Raw genomic sequence first — 7,533 nt, forward strand, 5'->3', positions numbered from 1 at the left:
TGCGGTCTCCGGGAGAAGAGAAAGCTCGAAAATAGCCAGACGAAGGTCTGAAAAAGAGTAGGCCAACGTCGACGGGAACATAGAACGACGTATACAAGAGCGATCAACGACGAAGGCATTCAGAGCATAAAAACCGTGACCCTGATGCCGTAAGCATGTATGCAAGGAAACTGTCACGATTCGTCGTCACAGAGTAACTACAGTCATTGGCGTTTATTATTGTTAGCGACTATATTTGGTGCAAAGATGATTTTATCCCATAAGCATATTTTAAATAGGCTAGACATTTCCTAACCGAGTCTATGATTTTTTCAAGTGAACTTCCTATCTCCTAGTCACACCGGTCACCGGGTGTTCATCGTACAAATAAGTATATATAGTAAATGATCTTTCATTTACCAAATACGAACAACAGCAGATCTAAATAAAATTTAAATATGAAAAACTAATGGTTAAATAATATTGTACATATTATTTTGTTTATTTAGCCACATACATAGCTGTGGAGGAAAATGCTCGTCAGTTCTGGCGGCTAGCGGTGCGGCAATACGGAATTACTATATTGAGCAATAGTTTACGAAATGGACCGTAATTTAGTAGGTCTTACATAGCAAGACGCTGCTGAATAAATACAAAAACGGCTATTTATATGGCCATACGATGTATGCGTTTACAATTTTTATTATCGTCCTTGCTTTTGTTTCATATTCTAAACAAGAAATTGATGAAGTCATGAAGAGTAATCGCTCTTCGGACGCGTCGGTTGATAGATCGATTATCATTTGGGGCGACGCTTTCAATGAAAGCGGCGCCCACGATTGTTATTGCCCTATTTGATCCTACCTCTCATCCTTCTTCTCGTTTCTAATGCATAGTTATCCGTTCGCCGTGCGCCTGCTTTACCCGCGATTACCGGAACCTCTCAGAGCTTTTTTTTTTTATTAGGTAACCTCTCTAATTTTTCTATTACGTTTCCTACTCACGAAAATTTGAGGGTCTGCCCTCCATAATAACAACATAAACAAATACGTACGCCAACAGCTGCTCTGTGCCCTCGTCGTTCACTGAAAGACGTTTTCAAACAGAGGCCTAAAATATATAAATGTAACGTTTCCGAAATTCAGTCTCAGATCACAGTTATTTACTGATCTAACGTCGCTTATGTTCAATTTCAGATTCGCTAAGCCGCATTGTAAATCGGCAATTTTAGCTTGAAGTAGCAATATTTGCAATTATTTTCTAATGATTGTCGTTTTTGTAAGGTGGCAATAAGCTACGTATAAAAGTATGTGCCCGAGATAAAAATGACAAGAGGTAACAGGTGATCATTCGCGTCATGCGGTTTGTTTGCTAATTCGAGAAACATGCATGCACGTTTCCGTGCCTAACATTCGTCAAAGTCAAGCTATTCAGCTGGAACGAAGCAGTCAGCCGTGCATATCGCTCACAGTCGCTAGTCCTTACGGCGCCCAAGGGACGTACTAATTTCTGTCAGGACAAAACGTTTTTTTTTCGTTGCTCCTTCCCGAAACACGTCGCCGACAGCGGTTTGTCGGCTTCAACTCTCCTGGTCATCGAAAGTACACTAAATGGGAGAAATTACAACCTAAACTTAACGCTGGCCTATTGTGCCAATTGGCCGTAAACTAAATAATGCAGCACAAATATTTTACTCTTTTTGCAGTACACTCACAAAGGTTCGGCGATAAAAATGTCGCAATCCATCGAGTCTCGGTCTTAGTCTCTGTAGTTCAGTGGTCACCTGGGTTTGACTGTCGCTAATCAGCAAAGGGGTCGTAAGTGACTTTAAATGCCATCGTCTAAAATCGAGAAATCTACTTTTCTCTGATTAACAGTAGACAATAAAGTTTTATTTGTCTTTTTTTAAAGCTAGAATTATCTATGGACCTGGGCTGCGTCTTAGACAGAGTTGGGCAAATATCGCCCTTGCAGCGTTTGCGGTATCGTAACACGTATCGAAATGAAGCGTTGAGAAAAAAACTCAAAATCGACAGGAAGTGGAACTACGTCCTTTTGTTAGGAGACCCTCGATATGTTTCCTGCCAAGCAAAGCTCAACACACTCCTTTTATTCTAGCTGGGGTAACTATGGTAGTATAACGTGAAGAGAGTTAACAGTATCCTGTGTCTATTCTGTTACTGGTTTATAGCTTTTATTTATATTGTACCATCTATATAGTAATGTTACGACGGTGGCTTACACCCTTCTAAACCTCTAAACTGGTTTCAACCTTTCTGCCATATTTAAGCGTTTCGAATTTGTTTGAAATGCAATAAGAAGAACTATACTTGTAAACTTGCGCATCCGCGACAACGGGAAAGAGAGCAATGCGTCGTATCACTCGATACATAGGCGTGGCAGAGAGAACGACGCCTTATACCTACTTGGACTGCAATAATTAGCCTCTCTGCTCATTCAAGCTGGTTTGAATGAGGTTCTGCCTCCGCGTTATCCTTGGGAACCCCCTTCCTAATAGTGATTCCAGAAGAGGCAAACCGATGGAATTAAGTAGCCTGCTTTGATTACTTCTCAGACGAGTCCTAGCTCCAGTATTTAGATCAGTGAAAAATATTTTTTCATTGCTCTACGAAATCGCAACAATTATCCAAACAGGAAGAAGCGTTAACACGTCAGCCCTAAGAAACGGAGACCCTATATAAAATAATTGATAATTTTATTCAGGTGATCTTTAGGAGCGACGAAGGCCGGTACACTATGCGGTAGGACTCTCCATAGATGGCAGATGTTGCGCTTGCACATTCCAGTCCTTATAAAACTAGCCAAATGCGAAAAAGATATACTTTATTTATTTCGCATTATTAAGCATTTTCCAAGCGGGCTAGTCTCATTTGTGCAGTAAATCGTGCAGTAAATTCTCTCTGTATGGGTACTTCTGTCACTTTATTGCAACTTGCGGAGTTGCTGGCGTTATCTGCCTTACGAATCCTTCATTTCTAGATCAGAGTTTGAAATCTGTCTTTTGGCTCTTCTTATCTAACTTTACCCGCTAGTAAATTCAGAGTGGAAACGGGTGACGCCACGAATCGTATGAATATTAAACGAGGCGGGCTGTATCAACGGTAGGGGAATCATACGTCGCGGGCCAAAGTAAACAGGGGAATACGGCAGTATAACGAATCCCACCCGGCGCAGTAATTGTTAGTAGAGTAGCGACTGGTGGTAGCCTACAGACTGTAAAGGCTGTTTTTACCTTCGTCCCTCTTTTTCAATCAGACTTCAAAGGTTCCGATTAAAGCGTCCGGGAACTAGACGGAAGATGCCGAAGGTTTCAGAGCGGGAATGAGGTGTAGCCGGTATAGGACTTGCCCATGTCAGTGCTGGGCTTTGCAGATTGTTGCTAACAACTGAAAAACAGCCGGGGACGGATACGAGTAAAGACGTCTGAGGGCAAGCTGTTTGCGAAAGAAGCGGGCCTCAAACGAGGAGATTACAGATCCGAAGGTCGATGTCACAAATCTTCAGACAACGGACCGCTTTTGCAGCTGTAACCCGGATCACTTGTAAACCACTTTATAACAGGAGATGATGTAGTAACAATCTGTAAGTGAAACGGCAGGGTGGGTGCTCTACAAATGAAAGCCGAATTGGCCCGAAAGATGCGTTAGCCTCTTGTGCAAATACATTGCACTTCAGCGTTCTTCCCTACCCTTTACGCATATTTGCGATCTAATCTGATTACAACGATCGACAACATATGTTCTTTCCACCATCATTCGATATACATACGCGCGTATGTGCGGGATGGTCAAAGAACAAGACAACGTTAAATATCTGCTTTTGTCTTTTCTTTGATTTATATATATATATATATATATATATATATATATATATATATACAAGAAAGTATACGGCCAACATGCTCGAAGTTCGATTACAAAGCATTATTTTTAGACTACTCGTCTCTCAGAACGCGTATTTTTTTAATAGCCCACATGTATACGACTACATACAAATAGCAAACAGAATCCGTTCAAAAATATATTGTACAAACTGGATTGAGGCAGGCAACGTTCGCTTGGTAAATCGAACGTCGGGTTGCGGTAACACTCGTTCGTGTGATAGCGTTACGTTTACGCTAAACAAGTCCTTTGTACGCAAATTGCTAAGCATTCCCATTGGACGAATAGTAATGTATTACAATATCTGGACACAAAGCGCCCAAATTTGGACACCGCCATAAATTTACCCGGACCAACATAGATGTGCCACGATCATTTAGTCTACGATAGTCTTTAAACGGCCTTACTAAGATATAAGGTCTACCTCGATTGTCTATCCCTGACATGCTTCAAATCCGGTACGACTAATGGTGCGTGGCTGCCAATCATGTGTTTTTGTAGAAAGCAGGTTTTACGCGCTTCTTTTTTGTAGGAGTGTATCTAAAACGAGAATCTGCTTACCTTCGCAATTTGACTTTGCGGAACCACGTGACTGTTGACTCGGGCCTTATAAATCGTAGTGCTCGCGTGGTACTGCTCCCTACATTTCGTTGGGAAAACTGTTAAAGAAGCCAAATTTTCGATGACAGAATCATCTACCCTCCCTTGCTTTCGGTGTAACTACTATTATCAAATCACACGATGTTTTTTTTACCTAGGCCTAGATTGTTTCCTGAGCTTTTGAAATCCACCATCAGGCATGCCATGATCCCATCGTAGATCTGTGTAAGTCTATGAGGATTAAGACCGGTTAACAGCAGAGGTAATTTGCTGGGATATTTGAAGTATTCGATGATTTACGATTTAGGAGGACGCCACTGGTATTGTTAAGGAATATCTTTAGCGAACGGGAATGAGTCGAAAAGTTCAATTACGAGTCGAAAAACAATAACAATAAGCGGTATAACGGAGAGGACCTTATATGGTTTGCATTGTTACAGTCTTATAGAACTAGTTGATGATTAAATGGTATATAACACCCTTTCTTCCAGCGCTATCCGTTTCTTCCTCTAGTGCTTGACCCTCATAGTATCAACTTGATGAGATCATGCGTCAACATTATGGCTTTGCAAACGAGCAGGTGCAGGTGTAGGTGTCGCTCTGTTCGAACACCCATAAGACTTAACTAAGATCGGTTCAAGCATTATTTGGTTTTCATTGCCAATATGCTTTGTTCTGCCACTGAAACCATTGCCACTGCTTCGCCGTCCGCAGAAGCTAGTCAGCGAGAATCTAGCTGGGCACTTTCCCGTCGCAGTTCGCTTATCTGCTTGAAGTTAGCTATCATGCTTTCGTCCAGGCAGAATGCTTTTTTGCTTCAGCCTTTGACGGTAAAGGGTCCATGAGTTCTCCGCAGAAGCTCCGTTCGTTTGTGACCGTGGTGGTACAAGCATACGTTAGTGTAGGGCATACAAAACCTGCTTATTCAATGCCAAATGCAATCCACTGCCTTCTTCCTCTACTAATTGAGCTGGGGTTGGCTGTTACTCCTCAAGCTTTCATTTCCCCCAAAGATAGCCTAAAGACAATCTCAAAAGTTGATGGAACATTGATCTTAATCATCTTCTTGCTTCTATGGACTGTCAGTAAAAGCGGTACATAGGCGCAACATTGCACCTGTATGGACCGACAAGCGCTTGGCCTGCATCGAGCATTGCCGATATCATCCGCTAATGCTATGTAAAATAAGCACGTTTGTGATACGAAGCTGTACGTATAAAATATAATGAATTATCTATTAGTAAAATGCGAGATGGTTATAAAGTAACAAATGTATATATTTCATATTCATTATATTTATATATATATATATATATATAGTTATGGTGGTTATGGTGTAATTCCATTGTAAGAATTAAATACACGCTTAAATAATAGCTTTTACTGCCTGTTTCGTATGCGCCATACTTAGGACCCCTATATCATCTCACGTATATTGATGAACTCTGAAATCATACCTCAAACGATCGCCTGCACCTAGCGTTTTTCCTCAGGGACAACAGGGTTTTGATATTTCTTCCAAAGCTCGTCAATATTCCGCGCCCGTATTTTTATCTATGAGCAGTATAGGGATCTTGGGAAGGCCATCTCACTATCACACTTTCAACTTAAATGGACATGCACCCGTTGTCTGGTCAATTCGTATCTTCAAAAACGACTGTGAATATATTATAGGAAGTAATAATGCGTTATTCGAAATCTGCTTCGTGTTTTATGCCCTCCATCCACCCAAAGATGTCTGTATACGTTTCTCCCAGCCAGACATATTTAGCAGGACGAAGATCTTCAAGAGGCTCGAATGTTTCCCTATTCGCTGTAGTCCTACGGAATAGACCTTTTCTTCAAGTTCTTTTACTAGGATTACAATGGACCCGAATATGTAGAGGTAGTAGTATACCCAACCAGCTACGTAAACACAGACCTCATTATGGCTAATAAAACTCTACTTGTCCGATAGATCTCTTACATCGTTAGTATACGTTCGAAATCGTTTACGATACAAACACTTTGGCACGACTCAAATTCTAAAATATTGAAAAGGATCGAGAATAGAATTACAACGCCTAATTGAATCGAACTTACCTAAACCAGTCTAGTTAAATCCTGGAAGAATATCGGTCAGTTTGGCTATAACAAAGGCAATTAACAATATTTTGTTATCGAACCAGATAACTATATCATGACTGAGCTCGCCAAAGTACGCAACCAATTATAGCCGTGACACTATCGCATGCGTATGTAGGTAATATATCGTACCCTCTAACAAGGCGGCACATAATGTCTGGGTAGAGCCCCTTCCTAAACCTACGCATGCATCTTTCATTGACGTCGGTAAAAAGTAGTCAACTTCCTGTGGCCTGCACGGATACTTATTGCTTTAACCTCCCTAACCTATCGATCAAACGAGTCAGCAGATATCGCTGCAGGCATAAAGTAGGTCAACACTGTGAAGACAAAGCAGCTTGCAGCGTCCGGGCCGTTTGACGAGATATGACAACAGGCTAAGCATGGGCAAGAGCTACCGATACTTTTAATATGTGACCAGGGCAACTAGAACGTTTCGTGGCTAGCATTCACCTTTACGATGAAAAAAACCACTACTATATCGATTTTCATATAAAAATAAACAACTTCTTAATGCATTAAAGTAAAATTCATAGTAGAGAAGCACTCAGGACCAGAAAAATAGGCCTGAGCAAACATCAAGAATTCAGTAATATAGATATCTATGCAAAAAACACCTTTGGGTAGGACTTATGCTAATAACTGTACGGAATTTTTAGGACAGGTAGTTCACCGTTGTTAATGCTGTGACCTAGTAAGGTACCCATAAGAAAATACATTATATTGTACAAGCCACTAATGCTACTTTTCCACAAGGCTAAAACACCATACAGGTTTCGCGCACTGGCGCCACTTACCTCACTGGCTTTATTTGTATTTACTCGTAATTTCGGGCTAGATTAAATTGTTATGGTCTGTTACAGTTCTGGGTATACAACTGCTAGTTGGACACGTGCGCTCTATTGCGGCAAGATGACGTTCCGTATTG

General features: G+C 41.1%; 1 long non-coding RNA gene across 1 annotated transcript; it reads right to left on the reverse strand.

Moving 5' to 3' along the window:
- Nucleotides 1-2,714: 2,714 nt before the first annotated feature.
- On the reverse strand, nt 2,715-6,061 carry LOC147751935 (uncharacterized). Its single transcript, XR_015315482.1, has 3 exons — nt 5,939-6,061; nt 4,443-4,521; nt 2,715-3,580 (listed from the first exon to the last, which is right to left on the reverse strand). It is a non-coding gene; the product is annotated as an uncharacterized LOC147751935 (long non-coding RNA).
- Between the last annotated feature and the right edge of the window lie 1,472 nt (nt 6,062-7,533).

Source organism: Varroa jacobsoni, unplaced genomic scaffold (assembly GCF_002532875.2).
Source record: "Varroa jacobsoni isolate VJ856 unplaced genomic scaffold, vjacob_1.0 contig01062, whole genome shotgun sequence".
Lineage (NCBI taxonomy): Eukaryota > Metazoa > Arthropoda > Arachnida > Mesostigmata > Varroidae > Varroa > Varroa jacobsoni.